The sequence below is a fragment of the Staurois parvus genome, unplaced genomic scaffold (genome assembly GCF_062004578.1).
Source record: "Staurois parvus isolate SC_StPar_1 unplaced genomic scaffold, SC_StPar_1.0 ptg000184l, whole genome shotgun sequence".
NCBI lineage: Eukaryota > Metazoa > Chordata > Amphibia > Anura > Ranidae > Staurois > Staurois parvus.
This window is the reverse complement of record NW_028317980.1, coordinates 5,593,681-5,609,677: the sequence shown is the minus strand read 5'-3', so window position 1 is coordinate 5,609,677 and position 15,997 is coordinate 5,593,681. Positions and strand designations below refer to the sequence as shown.

At 40.3% G+C, this 15,997-nt stretch overlaps 4 non-coding genes across 4 annotated transcripts; all 4 read right to left on the bottom strand.

The window, feature by feature from the left end:
- Positions 1-210: 210 nt before the first annotated feature.
- On the bottom strand, positions 211-292 carry TRNAS-CGA (transfer RNA serine (anticodon CGA)). Its single transcript has one exon. It is a non-coding gene; the product is annotated as a tRNA-Ser (tRNA).
- A 596-nt stretch (positions 293-888) lies between these two features.
- TRNAL-CAA (transfer RNA leucine (anticodon CAA)) lies at positions 889-970 on the bottom strand. Its single transcript has one exon. It is a non-coding gene; the product is annotated as a tRNA-Leu (tRNA).
- A 716-nt stretch (positions 971-1,686) lies between these two features.
- Positions 1,687-1,768, bottom strand: TRNAS-CGA (transfer RNA serine (anticodon CGA)). The gene has a single exon. It is a non-coding gene; the product is annotated as a tRNA-Ser (tRNA).
- A 984-nt stretch (positions 1,769-2,752) lies between these two features.
- TRNAS-UGA (transfer RNA serine (anticodon UGA)) lies at positions 2,753-2,834 on the bottom strand. The gene has a single exon. It is a non-coding gene; the product is annotated as a tRNA-Ser (tRNA).
- Between the last annotated feature and the right edge of the window lie 13,163 nt (positions 2,835-15,997).

Genomic DNA, 15,997 nt, shown 5'->3' with positions numbered 1-15,997 from the left:
ATCACCTTAACCACTTAGCCACAACTACATATATTTTCTTCTTCCTCTTTCCCAATGATGATCCTGTGTTGGCACCATCCCACATGGGCTTCCAATAACTTTATCAAGAGCCCCTTTCACACATTATGCATATTTGGCAATGATATGAAATGTTTATTCAGTGGTAAGAGATTTGAATACCATATCCTTTTCAATAATCAAAGAAGAAACTGTAGTTGGCAGGATTTGAACCTACGCAGGGAAACCCCAATGGATTTCGAATCCATCGCCTTAACCACTCGGCCACAACTACATTTGCATGCTTTGCTCTTTCCCACTGATGATCCTGTGTTGACACTATGCCACATGGTTTTCCAGTAATGACATCAAGAGACCCTTTCAACATATATTATGCATATTAGGCAAAAGATATGAAATGTTTCTCCAGGACTTACAGATTTGTTTACCAGATCTTTTTGGGATAATCCAAGAAAAGACCAAGATCATCAGGATTTGAACCTGGGCAGGGAAACCCCAATGGATTTTTCAACACACATTATGCATATTAGGAAATTATATGAAATGCTCCTCCAAAGCTTAGAGATTTGTTTATCGGATCCTTTTGGGATAATCAAGATGAGACTGTAATTGGAAGAATTTGAACCTGCGCAGGAAAATCCCAATGGATTTTTGAAGCCATTGCTTTAATCACTAGGCCACAACTCCATTTGCATGATTTGTTTTTTCACACTGATGATCCTGTGTTAACACCATGCCACATGGGCTTCAAATGACAATATCACGTTACCCTTTCCACCCACATTATGCATATTAGGCAATGATATGAAATGTTTATTCAGCGCTAAGAGATTTGAATACCACATCCTTTTCAATAATCCAAGAAGAGACTGTAGTTGGCAGGATTTGAACCTGCGCAGGGAAACCCCAATGGATTTTGAATCCATCGCCTTAACCACTCGGCCACAACTACATTCGCGTGCTGTGCTTTTTCCCACTGATGATCCTGTGTTGACACTATGCTACAAGGTTTTCCAGTAATGACATCAAGAGACCCTTTCAACATTCAGTACATTATGCATATTATGATATGAAATGTATCTACAGGACTTACAGATTTGTTTACCAGGTCTTTTTGGGATAATCCAAGAAGAATCAGTAGTTGGCAGGACTCAAACCTGCACAGGGAGACCACAATGGATTTCAAATCCATCACCTTAATCAATCAGCAACAACTACACACACAACCTTTTGATCTTTTCCAATGATGATCCTGTGTTGGCACCATGTCACATGGGCTTCCAATAATGATATCAAGAGACCCTTTCAACACACAATATGCATATGAGGAAATTATATGAAATGCTTCTCCAGTGCTTAGAGATTTGTTTATCAGATCCTTTTGGGATAATCAAGATGAGACTAGTTGGAAGGATTTGAACCGATGCAGGGAAATCCCAATGGATTTTTTTTAATCCATCACCTTAACCACTAGGCCACAACTACATTTCTGTGATCTGTTCTTTCACACTGATGATCCTGTGTTGACACCATGCCACATGGGCTTCAAATTACACTATCAAGTGGTCCTTTCCACCCACATTATGCATATTAGGCAATGATATGAAATGTTTATGCAGTGCCAAGAGATTTGAATACCCCATCCTTTTCAATAATCCAAGAAGAGATCGTAGTTGGCAGGTATTGAACCTGCGTAGGGAATCCCCAATGGATTTCGAATCCTTCGCCTTAACCACCTGGCCACAACTACATACACATGCTTTGCTCTTTCCCACTGATGATCCTGTGTTGACACTATGCCACATGGTTTTCCAGTAATGACATCAAGAGACCCTTTCAACATACATTATGCATATTAGGCAAAAGATATGAAATGTTTCTCCAGGACTTACAGATTTGTTCACCAGATCTTTTTGGGATAATCCAAAAAGAAACCGTAGTTGGCAGGACTCAAACCTGCACAGGGAGACCACAATGGATTTCAAATCCATCGCCTTAACCACTCAGCAACAACTACACACACAGCCTTTTGATATTTTCCAATGATGATCCTGTGTTGGCACCATGTCACATGAGCTTCCAGTAATGATATCAAGAGACCCTTTCAACAGACATTATGCATATTAGGCAATGATATGAAATGTTTCTCCAGTGCTTAGAGATTTGTTTTTCAGATCCTTTTGGGATTATCCAAGAAGAGACCGTAGTTGGCAGGATTAGAGCCTACACAGGGAAACCCTAATGGATTTAAATCCAGCACGATAACTACTCGGCCACAACTACATTTGCATGCTCTGCTCCTTCCCACTGATGATCCTGTGTTGACATCATGCCACATGGGCTTCAAATGACAATATCAAGTGGCCCTTTCCACCCACATTATGCATATTAGGCAATGATTATGAAATGTTTCTTCAGTGATAAAAGATTTGAATACCAGATCCTTTTTGATAACCCAAGACGAGACCAAAGCTGGCAGGATTCAAACCTGGGCAGGGAGACCCCAATGGATTTCGAATCCCTCACCTTAACCACTTAGCCTCAACTACATACACGATCAATTGCACATTTCAATTGATTATTCTGTGTTGGCACCATGTCACATAGGCTTCCAGTAATGACATCAAGAGACCCTTTCAACACACATTATGCATATTAGGAAATGATATGAAATGCTTTTCCAGTGCTTAGATATTTGTTTACGAGATCCTTTTGGGATAATCCAGAAAGAGACCGTAGTTGGCAGGATTTTAACCTGCGCAGGGAAATCCCAATGGATTTCAAATCCATCACCTTAACCAATCGACCACAACTACATTCGCATGTGCTGCTTTTTCCCACTGATGATCCTGTGTTGACACCATGCCACATGGGCTTCAAATGACAGTATCAAGTGACCCTTTCCACCCACATTATGCTTGTTAGGCAATGATATGAAATGTTTCTTCAGTGCTAAGAGATTTTTATACCAGATCCTTTGGGATAATCCAAGAAGAGACTGTAGTCAGCAGGATTCAAACCTGCGCAGTGAGCCCCAAGGGATTTAGAATCTGTTGCCCTAACCACTGAACCACCACTACATATACAATATTTTGCTCTTTCCCAATGATGATCCTGTGTTGGTACCATGCCACATGGGCTTCCAGTAATGGTATCAAGATACCCTTTCAACACACATTATGCAAACAGGCAATGATATGCAATGTTTCGTCAGTGCTAAGAGATTCTTATACCAGATCCTTTTGGGATAATCCAAGAAGAGGGAGACCCCAAAGGTATTCAAATCCATCGCTTTAACCACTCAGCCAGAACTACATTTATGTGCTATACTCTTTCCTAATGATGATCCTGTGTTGGTCCCATGCCACATGGGCTTCAAATAACGATTTCAAGTGGCCCTTTCCACCCACATTATGCATATTAGATAATGATATGAAATGTTATTATGAATGTATATTATAATATTTTACATTATATTAATGTATATACTGTATCTTATTATTGCTTTCAAATTTAGATCTAAAGAAGATTAAAATCTTATTATCACTGAACAATGTGAATGTCTTTATGTAATAGAATGTAAAGGATTTTATATGGTATTTTTTTGATTAAATGTTATATTATATTAAGGTTATATTATTTAAGCTAGATTATATTATCAGTTACTTTTTTAACAATATGAAAATCTTTTAAACACTCAAACAAAAATAGCAAAAATCTGATTATTTTATTAATTACAAAGTAGAAATCATTTAGTGGTCCAGCAGGGATAGAGCTACAGAAAAGATAGAAAATAATTCTGGTAGGTTTTCTTGGATGCTGTACAGGCTGTCCCCAGGATCAATAGTTTAATCAGTTAGTTTGTTTCTAATTCTTGCTGCCCGGACTCATTCTGATATATCTGCACTTCAAACAGCTACATGTGTCAGGCCCGGGTCACAAAAATGAGGAAAAGGTGAAACGTACACAATCTCGGGATGTGGATTACACAGATCCTAACAAAACTACTTGTTGTATAAAACCATTCTCACCATCCTGTATTTTTTGAGAACTCGGCTGTGATGTTGTACAGAAATTGTATTTAAAGGTCAACCAACAGATCAAGGCTTTTTTCCAGTAATGAAAATACAAATGCTTACATAAAGTGGTCCACTGCGAAACACAGGGCCCCACAGCAGCATTTTGATGGGGCCACCCCAATTTGCCAGCTCATTTGTGGATTTTACAGCACACAGCATTTTGCATTAATGTGAGAAACAATAAACCTTAAAAAGAACTTGGGAGGTAAATAGTTTTCCAGGAGAACCAACTCCCAATTTCAAAAATGTCCCCTCAACGGAAAAATAAAAAATCCACAAGACTAGGGCAGGGGCGGACTGACAACTCATGGGGCCCCCTGGCAATAGGGGATCATGGGGCCCCTGTGTCTTTGCCCAAACTCAAAAAAGTCTATGAAAAATGTACCAGGGGCATCTCATGGGGCCCCCTACTGACTCCGGGCCCTCGGGCAGTGCCCGAGTTTCCAAATGGTCAGTCCGCCCCTGGGTGAATATCATCAAAGTTGTAAGGTGGCGTTATAACCGGAGGTCCCCTTTAAGGACATGAGAGCAGCCTCTTCTGAATACAGGGATGGTTACCAGAGGGAGCTCTGGAGGATTTAAATGCTTGACATCACCTTGACTCCTAACTATAATATTGGATAAAATAATGTATAAAAAGCTATAGGTGTCTCTCAAAAAACTATCAAGCACCTTGGCTAAATTAACATATGAAGAAAGGGAAATGCTGTAAAAAAAAACCAAAATTATATATATATATATACAGTCATGGCCGAAATTGTTGGCACCCTTGATATTTTTCCTGAAAATCAAGTATTTCACACAAAAAAGGTATTGCATTAACACATGTTTTGCTATACACATGTTTATTCCCTTTGTATGTATTGGAACAAATATAAAACAGAGGCAGAAAAGCAAATATGACATAATGTCACACAAAACCCCAAAAATGGGCTGGACAAAAGTATTGGCACCCTTAACTTAATATTTGGTTGCACACCCTTTGGAAAACATAACTGAAATCAGTCGCTTCCTATAACCATCAATAAGCTTCTGACACCTCTCACCCGGAATTTTGGACCACTCTTCCTTTGCAAACAGCTCCAGGTCTCTCTTATTGGAAGGACACCTTTTCCCAACAGCAATTTTAAGATCTCTCCACAGGTGTTCAATGGGATTTAGATCTGGGCTCATTGCTGGCCACTTCAGAACTCTCCAGCGCTTCTTTGCCATCCATTTCTGAGTGCTTTTTGACGTATGTTTGGGGTCATTGTCCTGCTGGAAGACCCAGGATCTTGGACGCAAACCCAGCTTTCTGACACTGGGCCCTACAGTGCGACCCAAAATCCTTTGGTAATCCTCAGATTTCATGATGCCTTGCACACAGTCAAGGCACCCAGTGCCAGAGGCAGCAAAACAACCCCAAAACATCATTGAACCTCCACCATATTTTACCGTAGGTACTGTGTTTTGTTCTTTGTAGGCCTCATTCCGTTTTCGGTAAACAGTAGAATGATGTGCTTTACCGAAAAGCTCTATCTTGGTCTCATCTGTCCACAAGACGTTTTCCCAGAAGGCTTTTGGCTTACTCAAGTACATTTTGGCAAACTGTAGTCTTGCTTTTTTATGTCTCTGTGTCAGCAGTGGGGTCCTCCTGGGTCTCCTGCCATAGCGTTTCATTTCATTTAAATGTCGACGGATAGTTCGCGCTGACACTGATGCTCCCTGAGCCTGCAGGACAGCTTGAATGTCTTTGGAACATGTTTGGGGCTGCTTATCCACCATCCGGACTATTCTGCGTTGCAATCTTTCATCAATTTTCCTCATCCGTCCACGACCAGGGAGATTAGCTACAGTGCCATGGGTTGCAAACTTCTTGATAATGTTGCGCACTGTGGACAAAGGCAAATCTAGTTCTCTGGAGATGGACTTGTAACCTTGAGATTGTTGATATTTTGCCACAATTTTGGTTCTCAGGTCCTCAGACAGTTCTCGTCTCCTCTTTCTGTTGTCCATGCTTAGTGTGGCACAGACAGACACACAATGCAAAGGTTAAGTGAACGTCTCTCCTTTTTATCTGCTTTCAGGTGTGATTTCTATATTGCCCACACCTGTTACTTGCCCCAGGTGAGTTTACAGGAGCATCACATGCTTGTAACATTCTTATTTATCCGCAGTTGTGAAAGGGTGCCAATACTTTTGTCCAGCCCATTTTTGGAGGTTTGTGTGACATTATGTCGAATTTGCTTTCTTTCCTCCCTTTTTTTGTTTTGTCCCAATACACACAAAGGGAATAAACATGTGTATAGCAAAACATGTGTTAATGCAATACGTTTCGTGAGAAATACATGATTTCCTGGAGAAATATCAAGGGTGCCAACAATTTCGGCCATGACTGTATATATATATTCTGCTCAAGAAAATTAAAGGAACACTTTTTAATCAGAGTATAGCATCAAGGCAATGACACTCTGGAAATATTGATCTGGTCAGTTAAGTAGTAGTGGGGGTTGGTAATCAGTTTCAGCTGCTTTGGTGTTAATGAAATTAACAACAGGTGCACTAGATGGGCAACAATGAGACGACCCCCGAAACAGGTTTTATAGGTGGAGACCACTGAAATTTTTTTCTTTACTCATCTTTTCTGACTGTTTCACTAGTTTTGCATTTGGCTAGGGTCAGTGTCACTACTGGTAGCATGAGGCGATGCCAGGACCCTACAAAGGTTGCACAGGCAGTCCAACTCCTCCAGGATGGCACATCAATGCATGCCATTGCCAGAAGGTTTGCTGTGTCCCCCAGCATAGTCTCAAGAGCATGGAGGAAATTCCAGGAGACAAGCAGTTACTCTAGGAGAGCTGGACAGTGCTGTAGAAGGTCCTTAATCCATCAGCAGGACCGGAATCTGCTCCTTTGTGCAAGGAGGAACAGGATGAGCACTGCCAGAGCCCTACAAAATGACCTCCAACAGGCCACTGGTGTGAATGTCTCTGACCAAACCATCAGAAACAGACTTCACGAGGGTGGCCTGAGGGCCCGACATCCTCTAGTGGGCCCTGTGCTCACTGCACGGCACCATAGAGCTCGATTGGCATTTGCCATTGAATACCAGAATTGTCAGGTCTGCCACTGGCGCCCTGTGCTTTTCACAGATGAGAAAAGGTTCACCCTGAGCACATGTGACAGACGTAAAAGGGTCTGGAGAAGCCGTGGAGAATGTTATGCTGCCTGTAACATCATTCAGTATGACCATTTTGGTGGTGGGTCAGTGATGGTCTGGGGGGGCATATCCATGGAGGGACGCACAGACTTCTACAGACTAGACAATGGCTTCCTGACTGCCATTAGGTATCTGGATGAAATTCTTGTACCCATTGTCAGACCCTATGCTGGTGTAGTGGGTCCCGGGTTCCTCCTGGTGCACAACCATGCCTGGCCTCATGTTACGAGAGTATGCAGGCAGTTCCTGGAGGATGAAGGAATTGATACCATTGAATGGCCCACACGGTCACCTGACCTAGATCAGATAGAACACCTCTCAGAAGTCATGTTTTGGTCCACCTGATGCCGCCAAGTTGCATCTTCAACTGTCCAGATGCTCAGTGATGCCCTGGTCCAGATCTGAGAGAAGATACCTGAGACACAATCAATCGTTTCAATAGGAGCATGCCCCGACGTTGTCAGCCATGCATACAAGCATGTGGGGGCCATACTAACTACTGAGCACCATTTTGAGTTGCTGCAATGAAATTTCAGGAAACTGGACTAGCCTGCTGCATCATTTTTTCACTTTGATTTTCAGGGTGTTTTTGAATTCAGTCCTCTGTAGGTTGATAATTTTCATTTCCAACAAATGATGGGGCATCCTTATGTTTCTAACACATTACCCAGTCCATATCAGTATAGATATCTAGCATGATATTTTTCCCCATTGAGATCTGATGTGTTTTCAAAGTGTCCCTTTCATTTTTTTGAGCAGTGTGTATAGTTACATACTGAAAAAAGACAACAGTCCTTCCAGTTCAACCAAAAAAAAAAAAAAGTTATAATCCTATACCAACAGTTGATCCTGAGGAAGGCAAAAAAAACAGCAAAGCATGATCCAATTTGCTCCTGCAGCGGAAAAAAATTCCTTCCTGATCTCCCGAGAGGCAATCGGATATTCCCTGGATCCACTTTACCCATAAATGTTAGTATCCAGTTATATTCTGTGTATCCAAGAAAGAATCCAGGACTTTTTTAAAACAATCCACTGAGCTGGCCAGAACCAACTCTTGAGGGAGTCTATTCCACATTTTCACAGCTCTTACTGTGAAGAAACCTTTCCGTGTTTGGAGATGAAATTTCTTTTCCTCCAGACGTAAAGTGTGCCCCCTTGTCCTCTGTGATGACCTCAGGGTGAATAACTCTACACCGAGTTCACTATATGAACCACTGATGTATTATACATGGAGATCATATCCCCCTTATGTATTATACATGGAGATCATATCCCCCTTATGTATTATACATGGAGATCATATCCCCCCTTATGTATTATACATGGAGATCATATCCCCCCTTATGTATTATACATGGAGATCATATCCCCCTTATGTATTATACATGGAGATCATATCCCCCTTATGTATTATACATGGAGATCATATCCCCCCTTATGTATTATACATGGAGATCATATCCCCCCTTATGTATTATACATGGAGATCATATCCCCCCTTATGTATTATACATGGAGATCATATCCCCCTTATGTATTATACATGGAGATCATATCCCCCCTTATGTATTATACATGGAGATCATATCCCCCCTTATGTATTATACATGGAGATCATATCCCCCCTTATGTATTATACATGGAGATCATATCCCCCCTTATGTATTATACATGGAGATCATACCCCCCCTTATGTATTATACATGGAGATCATATCCCCCTTATGTATTATACATGGAGATCATATCCCCCCTTATGTATTATACATGGAGATCATATCCCCCCTTATGTATTATACATGGAGATCATATCCCCCCTTATGTATTATACACGGAGATCATATCCCCCCTTATGTATTATACATGGAGATCATATCCCCCCTTATGTATTATACATGGAGATCATATCCCCCTTATGTATTATACATGGAGATCATATCCCCCCCTTATATATTATACATGGAGATCATATCCCCCCTTATGTATTATACACGGAGATCATATCCCCCCCTTATGTATTATACATGGAGATCATATCCCCCCTTATGTATTATACATGGAGATCATATCCCCCCTTATGTATTATACATGGAGATCATATCCCCCCCTTATGTATTATACATGGAGATCATATCCCCCCTTATGTATTATACATGGAGATCATATCCCCCCTTATGTATTATACATGGTGATCATATCCCCCTTAATCTCCTCTTCTCAAGAGAGAATAAATCCAGTTCCTCTAATCTTTCCTCATAGCTGATCTCCTCCATGCCTCTTATCAGTTTGGTTGCCCTTCTCTGTACTTTCTCCAGTTCCCCAATGTTCTTTTTGTGAATTGGTGCCCAAAATCGAACTGCATATTCCAGATGAGGTCTTACTAATGATTTGTATCGGGGGAAATGATATCTCTCTCTCTGGAGTCTATACTTCTTTTAATACAAGAGAGGATTTTGCTCGGTTTAGAAACTGCAGCTTGGCATTGCATGTCATTATTAACCTTGTGATCTGCCAGAACTCCCAGATTCTTCTCCACCATTGATTCCCCCAGTTGTACCCCCCCTAGTGTGTATGATGCATGCATATTCTTGGCCCCCAAGTGCAGAACCTTACATTTATCAACATTAAACCTCATTTGCCACATAGATGCCCAATTACACAGTGCATTGAGGTCGGCTTGTAAATTGGATACATCCTGTAAGGACGTTATTCCACTGCACAGCTTGGTGTCATCTGCAAAGACTGAAATGGGATTTATATTCCCAGACCCTATATAGTTTATAAATATATTAAAAAGTAAGGGTCCCAACACTGAACCTTGGGGTACACCACTGACAATCCTAGACCATTCAGAGTATGAATCATTAACCACTACTCTCTGAATACCATCTTTTTGCCAGTTTTCTATCTATTTGCATACAGATTTTTCCAAGCCTGTAGACTTTACCTTACACATTAGCCATGTTTGGGCAACTATTTCAAAAGCTTTTGCAAAATTATATATATATAAATGCATAACTATACCCCAGAAGCCTAAAACATGAATAAAATCAGTCAAATTGCGTTGGGACTCATACACATTATCAGTTCCTCCCAGGTGATATGAATATTTAAATAGATTTTAGATATGGGTTAGGTTTTGGGGTGCAGTTATGGGAATATATATATATATATATATATATATATATATATATATATATAAAGAAACAAATGATAAAATTATAGAAGTTACCTCAATATTTTTTTTCTCTTTTGTTGTATATGCATTGATTTTTGAGAGACACCTAAAGCACTTCATCATTTGTTGTATCTATTAAAGTATTAAACCTGGCTATTAAAATAAGGCACATATTGAGGTTGATTTACTAAAACAGTAGAGCTTGTTCACTTTTCTCAGCATTGTGAATGAGGTGAAAATTAATTTTGCAAATAATACCTAATTATTACAATTAATGAACTAATCAGTAATTAAGAAAAAAAAATGATAAGATGATGGAAGATAGCACAGCTTCACCTCATTCGCAAACCTATGTGAAAGTTGCCTTTGCTAAGTAAAAAGCCAAGAATGCCTTTAGTAAATCACTCAGGCCTCAAAACTAATGATATCTTTTCGTGGTATTTTTATGTCTTGAAACAAGTTGTCTTGGTGAGTAACAGAAAAATGTGTGAATGTTTTATATATGGGATGGGCAGCTTGTGGGAAGATAATGAAATGCAACAAAGGTTATTTTGTACCCTTTTCTACCAATTATGTCTGGTGTGCCATCTTGCCTCAATAATCTTGTAAGGGGGCATTCTATTGGCTGGTTGATAATTACCGAATCACCCAAGCTCCCACCCTACTTTTTCTTGGATAGGACTACAATCCCCTACAGGTAGTTCTTAACATTCGCCATATTGTGCCCACTCCTTGCCATAGACCTTTCTTCGAGATCCTTGGCCATTAGCCTGTATATTAACAAGAATCAAAAGCCCACGCAAAGTTATAGATTCTGCAAGTTATTCAAGTTATTGTTGTTCTTAAAGATGGCAGTGATCATCACATCGCTCAGACATACTAATCAGTGTCTCTTGGCATACTTTGGCAATAACATATATTGGACAGATCGTAGCAGTCAGTTGTGAAATCCACACATTGCACATCCCTGATAACCCATCTTCCCTTAGTATCTCTATTCTCCTTGGGAGCACCATCATGTTGAGACCCATCTCCTTTTATACTCTATCGGTAGCATTTCACTCTGTCAGCCTGAGATTAACAAGGTTCCTTTTATAGTATACCAGTCTCCCCACATGGAAGAAAAATATATTTGAAATATATTTTCAAAATATTCTCCCCAAATATATTGACATAGATTTGAAATACTACAATTTTGGCAATATTCAATATATTTCAAAATATATTTCAATAAATAAATAAATAAATAAATAAATATATATATATATATTGCATGTTGAATTGTGTTTTTGTTAGAAAATATATGAAAAATATTTTTAAAAATACATTTTCAAATATACTGTATTTCTTTAAAAATACAAATCTACATTTTTGGAATGCATTTACAAATATATGTAAAAAATATATGTTAAAATTACTTTTTTATATGTTAAAAAAAATCTGAAGAATATATTTAAAAAGTATATATGTTTAAAAATATTTTTCATATATTTTGTAATATATAAAAACGCATTTCAGCATGCAGTGTATATATATATATATATATGTATTTATTGAAATATAATTTGAAATATATTGAATATGGACAAAATTGTAGTATTTCAAACATATGTTAGTATATTTGGGAAGAATATTTGAAAAATATATTTCAAATATATTTTTCTTCTATATGGGTCTCTCCCTATGTCCCACTCCATAGCCAAGTACACTCCATGATGTTGCTCTCTTCCTCCCAGGGTCATTAGTACTCATACAGTGGGCTCTGACTTGCCCATTAGACTTTATACATCCAACTCATGACTCCCTTCATGTCATTCCAGAGATAAGACTGCTGCAGCTGCACCTCCAGAATCTGTACACTTCTCCCAGGATCTTCAGGTGGATTAGCACTTGCACCAGCCTAAAAGGCCTTTTGCACCCCTCTCCCAGTCCACTTAGATCATGTTTCAAAAGACATGATGATTACAGCTGGCTCTTCTGGGCATAGGCTGATCTCATCCTTACCTCCTGCCCTGTACAGGGTCATTGAAGTAGCTGACTACATCTGCAGGTGCTTTGGGTGTTTGGTTCCTATGCCCCAACTGCTAGGCTCTTCCTAACCTGACATAACTCAACACATTACATTACTACTCTATCTAAAAGGGACCCTAGCACTCAATTACAGGCATACCTCAGTTTACGAATTTAATGCGTTCTGTGGGACTTTTTGTATTTAGAAAAATTTGTAAACCGAAATGCAGTTTCCCATGGGAATGCATTGAAAACCGATTAATCCGTTCCGGAGGTCAGAAAAAAGTAAAAAAAAGTCTCTTATCTGTTCAAAACACTTTATAAAGTGCACTTAAAAGGCATAAATACTGTACAGGGACATGATTAAAAATAAATTCGTAAATGCATTGAAAACCAATTAATCCATTCCGAAAGTTAGAAAAAAGTAAAAAAAAAAGCCTTATCTTTTCAAAACTCTTTATAAAGTGCACTTTAGAGGCATAATAAAACTGTACAGGGACATGATTAAAAATTAATTTGTAAATGCATTGAAAACCAATTAATCCGTTCCGGAGGTCAGAAAAAAGTAAAAAAAAGTCTTATCTGTTCAAAACTCTTTATAAAGTGCACTCTAAAGGCATAAATACCGTACAGGGACATGATTAAAAAAAAATCATAAAGGAATTGAAAACCAATTAATCTGTTCGTATTTCGAAAAATTTTTTTAAACCAACGCATTATTTTAAATGGATTTTCGTAAACAGAAAATTACAAAAACCGAGGCGTTCGTAAACCTAGGCACACCTGTACATCATTTCCTAATACCACACTTTCTTTTTTTTCGGACAGAGACACCTAGTGGCAGAATAGCTAACTGCATTTGCTTACAAACTGACCTAATCAAATGTACTAACAAAGTGCCCTAACATATTGTAATAAACTTTAACCAATAATGATGTTTTCATCTATCGTAGTTGGGTATACATACCTCTGCTTAAGACTTTATATTCAGAAGCCCCCTGTATAAAGTAAAAAAAAAAATCATATTCCACCGTAAAACTGGTGGCATTGGCCAAATTCTCCACCAAGTGGCCAGTAGCCTATACTGAAGACCTAATAATCGCCCCCTTTATCAAATTAATCCAAAGTGCCCATAAACATTGGTGGCCAGGAACTTATACAGCACTCCTGACCAGGGGCGGACTGACAACTCATGGGGCCCCCAGTGCCCGAGTTTCAGTCCACCCCTGCTCCTGACAACAGCTGCTCATTTGTTTCTTGTATAGCTGAGTCATTAGCCTTGTTTCCACATCCTAAGCATGAAAACAGGAACTGGAGTGCAGAAAAATGGCAGCAGCTGCCTTGGAGTGATGAGTTAAAACCTGAAATATTTGGTGGTAGAAAAAGTCTGTTTGTTGGTGCAGGGCTGGAGAGCAGTCCAATAATGAGTGTCTGCAGGCAACATTGGAGCATGGTGGAGGTTCTTTGCATTTCTGCAAATGCAGTTGGAGATTTGGTCAGGATCAAAGATGTCCTCATTGCTGAGAGATACAGGCAAATACTTATCCCTCATGCCAGGTGTGTGATTGGCCTCAAATTTATTCTGCAGGAGGACTACGACCCCAAACATGCAGCCAAGGTCATTAAGAACTTTCTGCAGTGTAAAGAAGAGCTAGAAGTCCTGGAAGTGATGGCTTGACCCCCCCCCCCCCCAGAGTCCTGATCACACCATCATGATGTCCAACTTGGATTACAGGAAGAGACAGAAGTATTTGAGGCAGCCTACATCCACAGAAGATCTGTGCTTAGTTCTCCAGGGGACCTTGAGTCACATCAGTTAAGATGACATCCATTAAAATGAATGAGTTTTTACTTGTCTTGAAATATTTGGCTGTAGAAAAGGGCAGATTGTCCTTCATCCCACGACCTTTTACAGAGTGGAGATGGGGGGATTGGCGTGCCCCCGTCTTTCCCGACGAAGGGGGTGCGAGACAAATGTTACCTCCTCCCGACATCTTCCCTTTATAAAATAAGTCATATCATCCAATATCCATCCCCACCCCCCTTTTTTTCTCTTTTCCTTCCTCTCTCCCCTCTCTTCTCTCTCTCTCTCTTTCGTGCTATACTCTACCACCCCCTCACCTTTTCCTGATCTTTCACTAATAAATCCCTTTTTTCTCAGGATGGTACCTCCAACAGCTCGAATCAATACGATTATGATTGACCCAAAGCCACAACAAAAACTAACGTACCTCAATACACTCAACCTGCTCTCTTTTTCCAAAATCACCCATCTATCAATAATTCCATGCCTCGGTTCACCACAAATTTACATTTGACACTGTCGATTCCTTCTCTTAACCCTACTCACACAGACCCTCTCTACTTCTTTCTCTTATGGAGTCACGTCTTCCTCTTAGTTTCCTTTATTTTCCTATGGGGCGAACCCCTCCATTTTACACATGTTTGTGCTGCCTGTTATGTCTTATGTTTCATACACCCCTACTTTATATGCTAGATGTTCCTAGCCATATTTGTTGGTCACATGTATCCCATGTTTATGATTATGATCCTGTCTTTCAATACTCAATAAATCTTTTTGGGGAAAAAAAAGAAAAGGGCAGTTTGTTGGTGGAGGGCCGAAGAGTGGTATAATAATGAATGTCTGCAGACAACTATGAAGCATGGTGGAGGTTCTTTGCAAGTTTGGGGTTGCATTTCTGCAAATGGAGTTGGAGATTTGGTAAGGATCAGTGACCACTCCACCTCCGCAACATCGCCAAAATCCGCACGTTCCTAACCCCAGAAACCTCTAAACAGCTCATCCACTCCCTCATCATATCACGACTCGACTACTGCAACTCCCTCCTCACTGGCCTGCCTCGCCGCTGGCTATCTCCGCTTCAGTTGATCCTGAATACGGCTGCCAGACTCATTCACCTTTCCAACCGCTCCATCTCCGCCACCCCCCTCTGCCAATCCCTCCACTGGCTTCCGATTGCGCAACGGATCAAATTCAAAATCCTAACACTGACGTACAAAGCCGTCCACCATACTGCCCCGAACTACATCACTGACCTAATATCCAAGTACCACCCAGCACGCACACTCCGCTCCTCACAAGACCTCCTTCTCTCTAGTTCCCTGGTCTCCTCCTCCCATGCCCGCCTCCAGGACTTCTCCAGGGTGTCACCCATCCTCTGGAACTCCCTGCCCCAACCCATCAGATTATCACCTACTCTCCTCTCCTTTAGGCGCACCCTGAAAACCCATCTCTTCAGGGAAGCCTACCCCACCCCCTGCTAACTTGCCGACCTCCTCCAATCTACCTACCACTCCATCCCCCACAGCTATCTCCTCCTGTGCCACCTTCCCCTCCCTCCTAGATTGTAAGCTCGAAAGAGCAGGGCCCTCGATCCCCTTATGTTTTGCATTGTATTGTTATTGTTCTGTCACATGTTCTGTCCCCCTTTGTAATGTACAGCGCTGAGCAAACTATTGGCACTTTATAAATACTCTATAATAATAATAATGT